Source organism: Gopherus evgoodei, chromosome 1 (assembly GCF_007399415.2).
Source record: "Gopherus evgoodei ecotype Sinaloan lineage chromosome 1, rGopEvg1_v1.p, whole genome shotgun sequence".
Taxonomy (NCBI): domain Eukaryota; kingdom Metazoa; phylum Chordata; order Testudines; family Testudinidae; genus Gopherus; species Gopherus evgoodei.
The window spans coordinates 278,202,175-278,218,980 of record NC_044322.1 but is presented as its reverse complement, the minus strand read 5'-3'; positions in this window follow the sequence as shown (position 1 = coordinate 278,218,980).

The following is a 16,806-nucleotide window of genomic DNA, read 5'->3' as shown; positions in this document are numbered from 1 at the left end:
GACTCTCCATTACTCAGTTTTAAAATCTAGATTAGATGTTTTTCTAAAGGATATGCTCTGGGAAGTATTTTGGAAAAGTTCTATGGCCTATGTTATGCAGGCAATCAGACTACTCAGTGGTTCTCAAACTGTGGGTAATGTCCTCATTTTAATGGGGTCTCCGAGGCTGGTGTTGAGTCCCTGGCCCCAGCAAGTTTAAGCCCTAGCACCACTACCCCAGGGCTTAAGTCCTGGGTCTCAAGGCTCAGGCTTTGATCCCCTCTACTGGAGTCATATAGTAATTTTTGTTGTCAGAAGGGGGTCACAATGCAATGAAGTTTGAGAATCCCTGGATTGATTATCATAATGGTCCCCTTCTGGCCTTGGAATCTATGGTCCAGTCTACACCTAAATATTAGTTCTTTGAGTCCTTGCTCATGTCAGTTCCATTCTAGGTGTGTGTGTACCCATGTGTGCGTCGTAAGAGTTTTTTGCCTTTGTGGTATCCATAGGGTTGGCTGTGGCGCCCTCTTGAGTGCCATGCTCCTGCATCAGTATATTAGGCACTGCCGGCCCTTCACCCTCTCAGGTCCTTCTTACCGCCAGTGATGGTTGGTCGGAGCACCTTTTCCCTTGCCTAGATAGGGTTAGCGGTTCTTTCTCTTGGTCTTCAAGCCTTAGGACCTTGTAAATAGTTTGATTATGTCTCATTATGCACTTATCCAGCAGACCCAAGCTGATGCTGGCTTTGGTAGAGCAGAGTTACAAGCTGTGTGACCGTGAACTCTGAGTGCACGTCGAGGGATACTGCTTGTGAGTCACCTACAATGGAATTGACATGAGCAAGCACTTGAAAAAAATGGTTACCTACTTTTTGTAACTGTTATTCTTTGTGTTGCTCATGTCCATTCCATTACCCGCCCTTCTGCCCCTCTGTCGGAGTTACCAGCAAGAAGGAACTGAGAGGGTATAGGACAGGTGGCACCTATTATATTGAATACGAGCACAGTGTGACGTTGTGCAGTCTATATGGGTTTATAAAAATATGGTAATAAGTGAATATAATGTAACTGGAATATGCTTCATACAAAAGGTCTCTTGTAAGGTATCATTACAAAGTTTATAATCTGAGTGTGATCATCCTATTTGTATAAATGTACTATTCTTGTATATATAATGGGGTGGAACAGAACAGAGAAGGAGAGTCATCATGAAGAATCCCCCAGCTACCACCTGAGCTGGAACAAGAGCTGTACCAGGGGAAAGAATTGTGCCCAGTCCGAGGAAAAAACGTACTGAAGCATCTCTGAGGGTGAAATTATGTGTGTTCAGTTTGATTAGACATAGATTTGCGCATTTTGTTTTATTTTGCTTGGTGACTGATTTTGTTCTGTCTGTTACTACTTGGAACCACTTAAATCCTACTTTCTGTATTTAATAAAATCACTTTTTACTTATTAACTCAGAGTATGTATTAATACCTGGGGGAGCAAACAAGTGTGCATATCTCTGTCATAGAGGGCGAACAATTTGAGTTTACCCTGCATAAGCTTATACAAGGTAAAATGGATTTATTTGGGTTTAGACCCCATTAGGAGTTGGGCATCTGAGTGCTAAAGACAAGCGCACTTTTTTCAGGTAAACCTGCAGCTTTGAGGCAAGTAATTCAGACCCTGGGTCTTTGTTGGAGCAGATGGGACTGTCTGGCTCAGCAGCACAGGTTGCTGGAGTCCTGAGCTGGCAGGGAAGACAGAAGCAGAGGTAGTCTTGGCACATCAGTTGGCAGCTCACCAGGGGGTTTCTGTGATCCAACCCTTCACACGCGGCACTCAAGAGGGTGCCACAGCTGACCCTATGAGTACTGCTAAGGCAAAAATCTCTGACTGCACATGGGTGCACGCACACCTAGAATGAAATGGACATGAGCAACACTTCTCAAAGAACAACAGTTAAAAAAAGATAGGTAACTGTTTTATCGACCTAGCTACATTACTCAGGATGTGGAACAATTTTGCACCTTCTGTGACTGAGTTTGGTCAAACTAATCCCCATTGTAGGTGCAGCTAGGATGACGACAAGAATTTTTCCATTGACCTAACTAGCACATCTCTCAGAGTGGTAGCCCCTTCCCCAGCTGTTGTGTCTACACTACTGCGCTATGGTGGCATACCTGCAACTGTGCTGTTGTAATGCTTGTTGTGTAGACATTCCTACTGAATCAGAAGCACTAGTAGGTGGTAAATAGGGGTTTTTATTATCTTTGTAATTGAAGTATATGTTTGTTAAATGCACTTTCTGGGTTTTGTGTGCTGTCAATAGTAGAGGACTTCTTTTATTGATGTCACATGAAGGGTGGATTGATTTAAATCGCCAGTTTTAATCTTGTTTGTTGTTAGATTTCTGAAGAACGGTTGATTCTTAATTATTGGTAACCATAAAACTAAATTTGGTAGTTTTTGCTCACCAGAGGGATGCATTATAGCTTTATTTATGTAAGCAATTATGTTTCTTAACATTTTTATTCAAATTCCTAATTTTTACGTTTATTATGTTAGGTGAATTTACACACTTCTTATTTGCCAGAGGAGTAATTTTTTATGCATGTTTTGTGTCCAGCTGCATTTGGAGAGAAATTGGATTAAAATTAAAATGCACAAAACAGTATTTCTTAGTATTTCATAGTTTTATTAAATAAATCTATCTCAAATATGCTGGATATATAAGGGGGAGAAGTAAGTTTATTAAACCTTGTTTTGCTTTCAAAATTAATTGATTTATTAACCAAAGGAAATTTTTACTGTAGTTCATAGAGCTAAGCAAATAATTGATTTTAAAAATCTGAGAGAAAATTTGGTTAGTTTACAACCAAAACTGAATTTTTTAGTGTGGAGCGCGTGTGTGTTTTTGACAAAATGAAAAAGAAAAACACGTTCAGGTTGAACAAAACATTTAGAATGTCACTTTTGAACTGACATTTCAAAATGAGAATTCAGTCCTTTGTTTTGACATTTTAATTCAATATTTTGGAAATTAAACAGTTCGTTTTGACATTTTCTGAAATTTTTGTTTTCTGCTCTTTGTGTCAGAAACTATTTGCTATATTTAACTTGAATTTATGAATAGTTTGAGTACTATTTGCTGAAAAACATAGCCTAGCTCTAGTAAACTGAATTGTTTCTGGTCATCCTGTCATTCAAGATTTTAGAACTAATAGATCCCCTCATCTCCACCTCATTTTTATTCATAGATTGAAAGAGGAAAATTAAGCTTTCCCCCCTTTTCAACTCCCTATTGGTTTCTTAACTTCAAATGAATTAGGCCTCTCTACGCTGCATAGTTTTGTTGACAAAAGTCAGGTTTCATTGACAAAACAGTGGAGATGTGTACACACAATACTCCTCCTGCCACTTTAACCCTCCTGCTAAATCTACATCATAAACCATATCAACGAGCATTATAGAGTTTTTTGCAACAGAGTGATGCAGTGTCAGTGGAGACACTGCTTTTGTTATGTCGCCCTAAGTGGTCTCCAGGAGGCATCCCACAATACTCATTATGACCGCTTTGGCAGGGCCAGCTCCAGGCACCAGCGCAGCAAGCAGGTGCTTGGAGTGGCCAATGGAAAGGGGCAGCACGTCCGACGCTTCAGCGGCAGGTCCCTCAGTCCCTCTTGGAGGGAAGGAACTGCCGCCAAATTGCCCCAAAGAATGAAGTGTCGGTGGTAGAGCTGCTGCCAGTCATGACTTTTTTTTTTCTTCCCTCCCCCCCTCCCCCCCCCCGCTTGGGGCAGCAAAAATGCTGGAGCTGGCTCTGTGCTCAGGTAAGCAGTTTCTACTCCTCTGCCCTGCAGCCAGATACACAGGCATGTGCCCCTCTCACTTTAAAGCCCTGGGAATTTTTGAAATTCCACTTTCTGTTTGCTTGGCCTAGAGCACTTACATCATATCTTCCCAGCTGGCCATGACAGTCTAGCTGTAGGAACTTTGAGCAGATTGCTCATTGCTTGGATGAGAAGGGGCATGAAAGGGACACGCAGCAGTACCATGCTAAGATCAAGGAGTTGAGGCAGGTGTATCAGAAGGCAAGGGAAGCCAACTGTTGCTCTGGTGTGGCATTGAAAACATGCCACTTCTACAAGGAGCTGCACGCCATCCTCAGCAATGACACCCCCACCTACACCGCCAAGAGCCCTGTCGATACTTGGGGTGGGTCTGGAGGTAGTGGCCAGCAGAGTCAAGTCTGAGGACGAAGTGGTGGACAAGGAGGATGTGGGACAGGTGAAGGGCTCGTCCAGAGGCATGGTGAGCCAGGACATCTTTTTGACTCCGGAGGGGTCTAGCAAGTGCCAGCAGTTTGCCTCTGGCATAACTGAAGCTGGAGAGGGGAATTCTGGTAAGTATTTGTTTTGCTTTGATAGTGCACGGTTGCATAAGGTAGCAGTGTCCTTTTATTTTGTTTGTGTGGTGCATGTCGGAGCAGGGATTGAAATTAACAACACTAGTCACTGTTTGTGTCTGCTTCACATTCACGTGCAGCTACCCAGTGGAGGCCCTGCGGAAAAGTTTAATGCACACCGAAATCTTCCAAGAATCCTGCAGAAATCTCTAGGAAACTTTCCTGCAGATACTCTCCAATCCTCTGCCAAAGGTTCCTTGGCAGAGCAGCTTTGTTTCTTCCCTTATTGTAGGAAACTGCCCCACCAATAAGCAATTACTTTTGCAGGAACCAAAGCAGCACACAAGTAAGCAGCATATGGACCTGGTCTGAAGCCACACACATGCAGGATATGCACCCTTGTATCTTCAGTTACCCTCAGTAGTGTGATTTCAGCTTTGATTACCCCTGACTGTGGAAAACGGTGCCAGTATTCAGAATAGTGTCCCTATGAGCTTGTACTGATCCTCTTTTGAAACCACCCAGACCCTTTGTCCTGTCTTGCACTGTCCTTCCCTTACCCCTCAGGCCAAACTCACCATGTTTAGTGCTCTGGCTGTGCTGCATGCTTGCCAAGGGAAAGTGAGCAAGAGGCGTGATTCAAGATGCACACAATACTGACTCTGTGTATTGTTTCTTTAGTTTCTGCAGATGTGCCCTTGAGGGCCAGCTCCTATGCGCCAGCAGAGCACCTCTGTCAGGTAAGGAAGTGAATGAGGAGGAGTAAGGACGTGTTTTGCAAAGTACTGTAATAGTCAGATCAGGCCAGTTAGTGAGCATAGAGAATGGAGAGAGAGAAACAAAAAACTAGAAATGGATAGCCAACAGAGGAGACAGGGCTATGAGTGGATAATAAAGCTCATGGAAGACCAAACGGAGATGCTGAGGTCCCTGACTGCGCTGCAGGTGGAATGCATGCATGCTGGACTCCCCCTGGAGCCCATACAGAACTTGCTTTCTTGTCCTCCCCAAACTGCCCAAATTGGGGGCCCCATTCCTCTCATGTTCCTGGCCCATTGCAGTACCCTTTGCACTCATCCCAGGGACATTTTCCATAACAACTGGACTTACACACAGCTGTGAGAGCCTCACCTCAGCAAGTGCTGCTCACTGTCATGTCTCTTGTAAGAAATGTTAATCTGGGTATTGCTGTTTAATAAAAATTGTGTCTTACAAAGACAATGAATCTTTATTTGTGACCTATACAGGGTGGTTGCAACAGAAATTCATACACAGTGGCAGTTAGCACATTTTCAGACTACAATTAATGCTCAGGCAGGAATCATTACAGTGGTCTTTCAATGTGGCAAGTAAACAATGCCTGGCTCAATTCATTACAGAAAGACACATTACTGGGGCTCATTGTCAAAATGCTGCTTCCAAATCTCTCTGATTCAAATAAGCCCCCAACTGAACCCCTCTAACACCACTAGTGTCTGGCTGCTCAAAATCTCCCACCAGGCGACTGACCTCAATGCACCACCTCGGGGAAACTTTTTCCTCTTGGCTTTGCCAATGTTGTGCAGAGCACAGCAGGTTGCTATGGCCATTTTCCTCATTGAGGTCTGACCTGCCAAAAAAGCAGTGCCAGTGACCCTTTAATCTGCCAAATGCACATTCTGTGGTCATTCTGCACCTGCTGAGCCTATTGTTGAAGCGCTCCTTGCTGCTGTCAAGGTTTTCAGAGTAAGGCTTCATGCTTTAGTCACAAGTATTTTTAGTAAAAGTCTGGACAGGTCATGGGCAGTAAACAAAAAATCACAGCCTGTGACCTGTCCCTGGCTTGTACTATACCTGACTAAATCTTGGGAGTGTTGCAGATGCTTGGGTGGTGGCCTGGGGAGTGCTCTGTGTGTGTGTGTGGGTGGATGCTTGGCAGGCAGCCTAGAGGGTACTGCAGGTGCTATGGGGAGGGCCCCGGGGGGCACTGCCAGTGCTTGACTTCTGTGGCCTCTGTGGCAAACTCGCCGCCTTATTCATGAGCCGGGAGAGTAAGGGATAGGCTGGTCTCCTTGCATCACTATGGGCATTTCCACATCCCCTATTGGAATCTTCTGGTCTGGAAAGAAAGTCCCTGCATGCAGCTTTCTGTATCGGCTGGTGTTCCTGAAGATGCATCATGCACCTTCCCTGGCTACCCTGCATTCATGTCAGTGAAATGACCCCAGTGATCTACGAGTGCCTGCAATGCTGTAAAGAAGTAGCCCTTTCTGTTGATGTGCTCCATCGCAAGATGGTCTGGGGCCAGAATTGGGCTGTATGCTACATCTATCGCCTTGCTGCAGTTCAGGAATCCCAGTGCCTCAAAGCCATCCATTGTTTCCCTCACATAGCCCAGAGTCACAGTCCGTTGTAGCAGAAAATGATTAATGGCCCTGAACACTTGCATCACTGCAACTTCCCCAGTGGACTTCCCCACTCCAAACTGATTTGTGACTGACCGGTAGCAGTCTGGAGTTGCCAGCTTCCACACAGTGATTGCCACTCACTTCTCCATCATTAGACCAACTCTCATTCTGGTGTCCTTGCACCACAGAGCAGGGGTGAGCTCCGCACAGAGTTTAAGGAAGGTGGCTTTGCACATACAAAAGTTCTGCAGCCACTGCTTATCATCCCACCCCTGCATCACAATCTGATCCCACCACTCAGTGCTTGTTTCCTGAGATCAGTAGTGATGGTCCACCATAGGTAGCTGCTCCATGAATGCCAGCCATTGTTTCTTTCCATGGTACACAGCCGGGCAGGCACCATTGATTCCTGTTCAGATTTGCAGCTCATGAAATACTGCAGGATCAGCTGCATTGTGTTCATAACACTCATCATAGGACTGGAGAGTAGTGCAAGATCCATGCTTTTGGGTAGAGATAGCAGGCACAAAGTTTACAGGGGCAGTTGAAAAATGGCACAAAACACAGAGGCTCTTGGAATTATGGGTCAGATAAAACTGCATCATGGGGTAGTGATCCTGCCCCCATGATGCATTGTGGTCCATTCCCAGAACTCCTAGTGGGGGAAGGTGATGATTTCTACAGGGAGATAGCTACGCATAGTGCACTGCTGTCTCTGTCAGTGCTAGATCACCAACTGTGGACGCACTCTGCCAACACAAGGAGTGTTGCGTGAACATGCATAAGCCATATAATTACAGCAGTTTATGATCATTGATGTAACTTAAGTCGATTTAACTCTGTAGCGTAGACATGGCTTTAGTCCTTGAACTGAACTAATTGAATAAACTGAAATGAAGAAAATATTCTCTGCACTTGCAGAAGAGACTACTGCTGTCAAAAGCTGGTTTAGCACTTCAACAAATTCTGATTCTAGGTGCTTAGCCAATGACTTCCATCAGTTTAATGGTTTGACTTTCTTCAAAATTTTGGCAGCAAACACATGCTATTTGATGTGGTGAAGTGGGGAATTTTTAATATTTTTGAGGCCTACATTTGCTTCAGTTTCCCCCTACTCTTTGCATTGCTACCCAGTTGTGTGCGCGTGTGTGTGTGTGCGGGGAGGATTGTTTGTTTGCTCTCAAGGCAGACTAAAGCTTTATCTACACTGGCAACTGAACGACAAACCTTTTGTCATACAAAGATGTGAATAAAACACCCCCCTCACCGCCTGTCCCCATTCCCCCGAAAGACACAAGTTTTTGCCAACGAAAAGTGCTGGTGTGAACAGCACTTTGTCAGCGGGGATGCTCACTTGCCAACAAAGCTACTGCTGTTAATTGAGGGGTGGAAGATTTTTGTCGGTGAGAGAGCTCTCTCCTGCCGACAAACAGCGGCTACACTGCACGGCTTTTGGCAACACGGCTGTAGCAACACAGCTGTGTTGTTAGACTTTGTCTACACTATGCACTGTTTAAGAGACAGATGTGTGTGTCATTCCCCATCTGGGTGGAATGAACAGAATAAATAAAACTGCCTGAAACCAATTAACAAGGGGTCCAGAGAGACAATGCAGGCTCTAATGACTCATTGATTGACACGCTCAGGAGAGAAGCTGAGCAGTGACACCAATTTGAGAAAAAGGGCCTGAGAGGTGTGAGGTGAGGGAATAAAGTGTGAGCTCTGGAAGAAGCTGGAAGCACTCTCATCTGGAAACTGACTAAGGCTATGTCTGCACTAGAGCGCTTACAGTGGCGTAGCTATTCTGATGCAGCTGTACCACTGTAAGATCTCTCATGTAGCTGCTCTATGCCAAAAGCTCTCCTGTCAGTATTATTAAACAACCACCAATGAGCAGCAGTAGCTATGTCGGCAGGAGAAGCTGTGCACACTACCACTTATGCCAGTGTCACTACGTCGCTCAGGGGTGTGGGTTCTTCACACTCTTGAGAGACATAAATTTTGCCGACATAAGTGTTAGTGTAGACATGGCTTAAGGAAGAAAGTCAGAGACACACAGAGGCCTGGTCTACACTAGGCAATTAGGTCACTATAACTATGTTGCTCAGGGATGTGAAAAATCCACACTCCTGAGCAATGCAGTTAATAAACCAACCCGACTCCCAGTGTAGACAGCACTAAGATGACAGGATAATTCTCCCTTCAACTTAGCTACTGCCTCTCAAGGAGGTGGGGTACCTATGCCTTCAGGTTGTCTCTTGTTGGCATATGTAATGCCTTCACTGAAGCACTACAGTTGTGCCACAGCGTTTTAAGTGTAGAGAAGCCTACAGCCTGAAAATAAGTTCATTACAAGTTGGCTGGTGAATTGTGGCTTGAACAGAATGGACTGTGCTTAACCTTTATTACTCTAGGCTAACTGAAGGACTTCCACTGCTGTGTTCCATTTGACCAATAAATCCTACTGTGTTGAAAGTGCTGTTGCGTTGTCGCTGCAAATACTGCCTGGGGACCATTAGTCCCTGAAGAATATACAAGTCTCTACCAGGTGATTCTCTCAGTTGGACTTGCTGAGGAGAGCTGATGGTGTGAAGCAGGAGCGTCTGAGTGCAGTAGCTCAATGTAGGTGGCAGTGAGGCTGTGTGACCCACCCTAAAGTAAGAGTGAGACCCCTTGGCAATCTGGCACTCTAAAAGGGTTCCTCCGAAAGACTGTTCCATTGCTGCCGCAATGCACAGATTCTGTGACACATGAATATTCGCTTTTGATAGATTATAATAAGTTTAGGCCTTAACATAGGTTGTCAGAATTTGAAAAATCATTTTCAATAGCCTGATTTTTCAAAAGAAAAATGTATTTAATTTAAATTAAAATTTTTAAAACTCATTGATTTAATTTTTTTAAAATTCACCTTCAGCCCGTTATTGTGAACTCCCTTAATGAAAAAGAACTAGATTAATACTCCTTTTGGAGAGTCAGTGCCATTTCTAACCTGGCCTAGGAATAGCTTCAGAGCAGCACAAACAGAAGACTCTGCAATGGTTCTTAGATATTTTTTAAGGCTAGATGAGACCATGATGGTGATCTAGTCTGATTACCTGCAGAACCCTGGCACAGAATTTCACCCAGTGATTGCTGTATCAATTTTAATTTGTGGGTGAACCAGAGCATATTTGTTAGCAAAACATTGAGTCTTAATCCTCCATTATAAACTATGTTTTGGTGCCAGTTCAGGATTCAAACCACAATGTCTCACAACAGTAAGACTTCTGAACCCTGGGGCTATCTGTACTTCCTTATGCAATAGCTGGTTTGAGGATTTTGTTTAAATGTATCACGGTTTTCTTTTCTCTAGCATTCAAAGCACATGGATGCTTTACAAGAGCTGTTGCAATAATATACACTTTAAAAGACCCAGATCTGGGATGGGAGGAACACAGTGAACTAATATACAGGGGGTTGGTGAATCATTCAATTAACTTCCTGTATTTTCAAATAGCAGCTATGGGTACGTTTGAATTGAGGACTAGACCTGCATTACTTAAAATAAATTTTCTAATTATCCTGGGTAGATGTCCATATGGAAAACTATTTTCCCTTTGAAACATTTCCCCAGGATGAGGGTGAAACAGAAATCGTAGGCAATTCTGAAGGAACCAGAATGAGACCACATTTTGAGTCATCTTAAAACAAAAGCTTTTCAAAAGCACAAAGACCTGTTCCTTAATGATATTTATTGAATCTGGGAAACAATTACATGTTCTGTGACTTCATTAGAGAACAATAAAACTACCATGAGATGTCACTGTAACCTAAACAATTAAGTGAGGATGCTGAACCTAATGCAGCAGAGATTTTTAATCATGTGCAGTGACTTTGTAGAAATTATTTTATCCAACTACCGTATCTTGTTTGTGTGGCTGAAAAAGGCCATGTTTTAAAATGTCATAGGAGAAAGAATGTGTGTATATTTATACAGAAAATATCCATCTGAATTTGTGAACTATTTTGATCTGTTACCTTTGTCACTTTTCACCCTAACCTAACATGCAGGTCTAGTGTCTTGTGAGGAACTGCCAAACAGATATAACTTACAGATAGTCACACAGAAGGTATTTCTAGAATGCGTACTACTTTTGGTAGCATGTAGAGGAGTACGTACATGGGTAGCCACCCTAGCATAGTTATAAATAGCAGCCTAGAAAGTGAGGCATAGTTTAGATGAGTATAGTAAAGACATGCCTGAAGCCTGTGGGTACGTACCCATGTGTGTACCCTACACTTCTTTGTACTCCCCAAGCAGTGCATCTCCATCTATACTGCTACTTTTAGCAGGGCAGTATCTCGTCTGCCTCTCTGCTCCAGGAGCCTTTTCCCACTGCGGGGAAAGATTTCAGTAGCAGAGGGAGGCTCTGGGAGGGGGGAGATATTGAAGGCTTTCCCCACTGCCTCACCCTACCAGAACCCTTCACCGACATGTAATTACACATTGCAGTGTGGATGCATTTTGCTTTTCACTGGTTCATGTAGTTAAACATACTCTAAATGCTGCTACTACTGCTGGTGTGCAGTGTAGACATAGCCAGACACTCAGATTCTAGTGTGCTGTGGATCTACATTTTCAAGAATGATTAATGATTCTGGATATTGAACTTGCCAGACCTTTAAGGTGGCTTGATTTTTCAGAAGTGTTGAGTAACCGCCTTCTGAAAATGAGTCTCTTTTTTAATGTGTCTCAGATTGGACAACTCAAAAATTGAGGAACTAGGAATGTCATCACTTGAAAATGAAGGCCATATTTTTTCATATACTGTAGAGGTAATTTGCTTGCCTTCTTTTTAGCTGTTTTACAGTATTTGCTCAGTATATTTGATTACATTGTAAGGTCTTAAAACTGCTATAAAACAACAAAGAATATGTCTTTCCAGCATACATGTTTAGCATCTGTAAATGTGATTGCAAGTTATCTGCCTTTAGAAACAGGATAGGGAGTTTTTTTATTTTTGAGTAAGTTGAAGTAGTCTATGTAATAGCATCTACATACCTTTGGAAGAGTACCTTTGGAGATACTTATTAAAAACATCTCACACATCAGCATATAAGAATCAAGGAACTTAGCATTACATTAGTAGCTTCAGGTAGGTTAGTCAATATCCTATTTATTATATGTTTTTAGTTATTAATTTATTGTTAGTATCATGGCACTTTCTGTTTTCCTTGGATAACTATGGCTGAATCTCTGACATTTGTGATCTGGTCAGGAAACAGATGCTAGAGCCTAGGGGTGAAATCTTAGGGGCTGGGATTTCATCTAAAATTGTGACTTGGGTTGAACTCATGCAGGAAGCATTGGTCAAGTTATAAAAATAAAAGATCTAAATTTTGATCTCAGTTACTAGAGTAACCTAGAGATCCAAATCCCAGTTAAAATCCATCTTCAGATAGTGAGCATTTGTTCCAAGAGAACAGAATTTTTGCATCAAGCTCAATAACTTTGGAATCCATTGTATACATGATTATTTTATCAATGTTGTGACTGCACATAAAGGACCCGCAACTGAGATAGGGGCCCTTAGTGTCAGGGCTGGCTTTATGAATGGTGGGGCCCAATTCAAATACCCGGCGGCAGTCTGGGTCTTCCAACCCCACGCCGCTGAAGTGTCGCCGCTCTCGGTCTTCTGTGGCACCAAAGGCCCCCCGCCGCTGAAATGCCGCTGAAAACCCAGAGCGGACCCCCCCGCTGCCTGGTGAGTAAAAAAAAATTTAAAAAGATACCTAAGGCGCAGGGCCTCTCAGGTGCGGGTGTGGGGCCTGATTCCAGGGAATTGGGGGAATTGACTTAAAGCTGGCCCTGCTTGGGTGCTGTACAGACACATAGAGACTGTTCCTGCCCCAAAGAGCTTACAATGTAATAATAACTATAGTTAGCACATAAATAGAGCTTTACATCTTCAGAAGACTAAAACAAACAAACTAGCCCTCATAGAACTCCTCTGAGGTAGGGAAGAATTATCTCTATATTACAGCTGGGGAAACTGAGGGCAGGTCTACACTACAGTGGGGAGTGACAGTCAGATCGATCCACCAGTGGTCTATTTAGCGGGTCTAGTAAAGACCCACCAAATCGACTGCAATTTGCTCTCCAGTTGACTCCTGTACTCTACCCCCAACGAGAAGAGCAAGGTAAGTCAACAGGAGATTTTCTCCTATTGACCCCGCAGTAACTGGACCAGCTGGAGTTGCATAGCATAAGTTGACTTACCATGATAGTGTAGACATAGCCTGAGATACAAACGATGATTCTAATCTCTAATGTCCAAGAACAATATTACTATTATTTCTGGTGGTTTTGCTTGTGTTACAGTGGCTGTTTTGCTGATGCAAGCTCCAGCAGGCAGAGACTGATATGGTTTGTGATGTTAGAAATATTTTCACTTAGGCTTGACTTTCAAAACTCAGTAGTACTGGGGCAGGCTACTTGACTGAGTGTCTCGCATTGTGCCACTTTTATGAAACAACTTCTAATGTAGTAGGTCTGAATATGTGCTCTTTCTCATGTGATGTCCCCCTCCCCTTGGGATTTCATTTAATGTCTTTACTCCTCTTCTCTCTCTTGATGGCATACTAGTGAGTTCTGTTGTTGAGCTGTGAGATTTCTCCCTTGGAATTGATGATTGCCAGTTCTAAGAACTTCTTTTGTTAAGTATGTGGTTTGAGAAGAAAAATAAGGCTCCCCCATTCATATCCAAAAGAATGCTGTAGTGGGTTTTAATTCCCCATAATCTAGAAGGCAAAGGAAAGAACCCACTTAGTCATGCTCTGCGCCTGGGGGGAGACTAACCAATTGTCTCCTGGCCAGAGGATGTGCAGCTAAACCTTATAAGTAGACTGACAGAGCTAAGTGGGGGGAAATAACAGAGGAGACAGGTGTGTCTCGCAGAGAAAAACTCTGGAATAGGGTTTAATAGGTTGAGTACAATGGAGAAAAAACACTACAGCTGCATGTTAGGCTCCTGTAGAGGAAGCCTGGAGGTAGGGCCAGTAAGGGAACTTTAGTGAAGCCTGAGAAGGGCAGAAGGTCTATTAGTTTGACAATTAACTTGGACTTTCATTAAGGATTTGTTTATGCTATGCCCAGACGGGTTTTAGACTTTTATGTGACTTGATCGGAGGAGGGCCAAACCATAGAACACCCACAGGGGGAATTGGGAGAGGACGCAGGCTGAGAGAGATCATTGCAGGCCAAGGAACTGGCCACCATGGCTGAAGAGATGAAGTCCATCACAATGCTGCATCCAGGCAGAAAGGGGCACCTAGAGGTGAGAACTCATTCTTACAGATGCAACTGGTCGGAAGCCCAAGATCAGCTATTTCCTCCTTTCCCCTGACATTCTGCCAGGAAAATGCAGTGTTGCCAACTCTCAAAATTGTACTGTGAGTCATACAGTTCAATGTCTTCAGAAGCAGGGTCTTTAGGTAAAACAAGCAGTTTCATGAGAATCCCAGCTTTCACATAAGAAAGAAAGAAAACGGGGGTGGGTTCTGGTCAGCCTGGTTAACTGAGAAAAGCTTGAAAATATGCCCTGAATGCCCCCAAAGGCTCAAAAACCAAAAGGCAAATGAAATAACAGTTAAAAAACCCGCATGAATTTTAGGCCAACCTAATGAATCCTTGGGACCTAATTCATGATTTCTTCTAATGTTTCTGGTTGGCAATACTGGAAAAACAATAAATGTAGAAAATTTGAATCAGTGAAATTCAGCTTTTCTTGCTTTGTGTTTGTTTAATTTTTCCTTCTATGTTTTCTCTCCTTTTTTCCAAATAATTTTTTTTACCTTTTCTCTGCCTGCTCCCCCTCAAGTCTTTCACGTTTTGCTGTGTTTCCCACTGTTTGACATTTTCCCTTTGCTCTTCAACAATTCCATCCACTGATTCCAATATCCTTCTCTTCCCTTCCTTTCTTGGGGCTCTGAGGGCTGCCTCTGTTCTGAGCAGAAGATGTGGAGCTGTGCTCCGGCTGAGTAAAGTATGTAGCAGTATGGTGTGCTGCAAAAAGTGTAGGTGCATCAACCCTTAGGAGTAGCTCTCCTGATTCAAAAGGTACTATTTTTATGTAGGAACTTCCCAAGCAAGAATTTCTCTCTCTGTGTGTGCAAACTCCCTCATTCTCATGTATCTGTGTATGCTGTACGGTGTATAGGCCATTGGTACTCCCTCGAAGGGACTGCAGAGTGATCCAACAAGCAGCCATCTCACAGCAGGTACCAGTGATGTCACCACATGCTTGGTCACAGAATTCAGATAAAAACAATCAAATATCAAGGAAAGTTAAGTTGTTTTGTTCTTAATTTAAATGTTTGTTACAATTTGAATAATACTTAGCACTCAGACAGCACTTTCCATTGGAGGCCCTCAAAACCTTTTATATATATTAAAAAGACTCATCACACTCTATGAAGTGGATTAGTATGATCTCCATTTTACTGATGGAGAAACAGAGGCACAGAAAAGTTGAAGTAACTTTTGCACAATCTCATTGTGAGTCAGCGTCAGTGCTTGGGTTGATATTACAATTAAGTATTTATAAAATGCTGAACTTTGTATATTTTACAGAGATTAAAAAAGTACCTGCCTTCAAGATATTATAAACTACAGCAGACAAACGTAGAAAGTGAACAGTGTGAAGAATTTTCCAGCCCTTTCAATGAACACACTTCCCTCAACAAATACTATTGCAAAGTAGCCAGCCTCTAGGTAAGTATTACATAAGAATGGCAATAGTGGGTCAGACCAATGGTCTATCAAGCCCAGTATTCTGTCTCCCCACAGTCACCAATGCCAGAGGCTTCAGAAGAAATGAACAGAACAGGGCAATTATAGAGTGATTCATCCCCTGTCATCCACTCCTAGCTTCTATCAGTCACAGACTAGGGACACCCAGAACATGGAGTTACATCCCTGAACGTCTTGGCTAATAGCCATTGATGAACCTATCTTCACAAACTTATCTAATTCTTTTTTGAACCCAATTATACTTTTGGCCTTCACAACATCCTTGGCTATGAATTCTAAAAGTTGACTATGCATTATGTGAAGTAGTGCTTCCTTTCGGTTGTTTAAAACCTGCTGTCTATTTATTTTATTGGGGGACCTCTGGTTCTTGTCTTATGTGAATGGGTAAATAACACTCCCTTATTCATTTTCTCTGCACTATTCATGATTGTATAGACCTCTATTGTATTCCCCCTTAGTCGTCTCTTTTCTAAGCTGAACAGTCTGTCTTTTTAATGTCTCCTCAAATTGAAGCTGTTCCATGCCCCTCCTCAATTTTGTTTCCCTTCTCTGTACTTTTTTCTATTCTAGTATATCTTGTTTGAGATGGGCAGCCAGAACTGCATACTGTAGTCAAGATGTGAGTGTACTATGGCTTTATATAGCGACATTATGGTTTTTTGTCTGATCTATTCATTTCTAACATGGTTTCTAACATTGTTTACTTTTTTGACTGCCACCGCACATTGGGCAGATGTTTTCAGAGAGCTATGCATGATGACTCCAAAATCTCTTTCCTAAGTGGTAACAGCTAATTTAGACCCCATTATTTTGTATGTATAGTTGGGATTATGTTTTCTAATGTACATTTGTTACAGTCTGTATCCCTATACTCACCCTTTTAATAAAGCTTTACTGGATTTTTCACAAAGTATGTCTTTTGTTAGTAGGGCCCTACCAAATTCACAGTCCATTTTGGTCAATTTCACAGTCATAGGATTTTAAAAATTGTAATATTCATGATTTCAGCTATTTTTAAATCTGAAATTTCATGGTGTTGTAATTGTAGGGGTCCTGACCCAAAAATGAGTTTTGGGGGTGGTCACATGGGTATAGTAGGGGAGGTTGCGGTACTGCTACTCTTAATTCTGCGCTGCTGCTGGCAGCAGTGCTGCCTTCAGAACTGGGTATCTGGAAAGTGGTAGCTCTGGCCAGGTGCCCACCTCTGAAGGCAGAGCTGCCACCAGCAGCAGCGCAGAAGTAAGGATAGAA